The sequence below is a fragment of the Frankliniella occidentalis genome, unplaced genomic scaffold, assembly GCF_000697945.3.
Source record: "Frankliniella occidentalis isolate FOCC.00 unplaced genomic scaffold, Focc_3.1 Scaffold117, whole genome shotgun sequence".
NCBI classification, from domain to species: Eukaryota; Metazoa; Arthropoda; class Insecta; order Thysanoptera; family Thripidae; genus Frankliniella; species Frankliniella occidentalis.
In genome coordinates, this window is record NW_026267245.1 from 349742 (window position 1) to 350120 (window position 379).

A 379-nucleotide genomic window follows, 5' to 3' on the forward strand; every position below is an offset into this window, starting at 1 on the left:
GGGGCCGGACGCGCCGGCTGGAGAAATGTGAACAAGCCGAGCTGAACTGAACTGAACCACCCTGGCCCGTCCCGACGGCCGGGCGGGGCTGGCCGAGCTGGCAGGCAGCGTGGGGCGCTTCGCGGTGCTACGGCGACGCGGGGCTGCCCTGGCGCGGCGTGGCGCAGGCAGCCCGGACAGACCGAGCAGCCAGCCAGCGAGAGCAGCAGCAGCGAGCTCAAGCGGGGCAGACCGAGCCGCCAGCCAGCAGCGCCGCGGCCGCCCAGACCGAGAGTCAGCCAGCAGCAAATCGAGGGGGGAACACGCAACACGGCGATAAACGGGCGGAGGAGGAGGACGAAGAGAGGAACAGGGAAGAGGAGAGAAGGTCGCGGGGGGG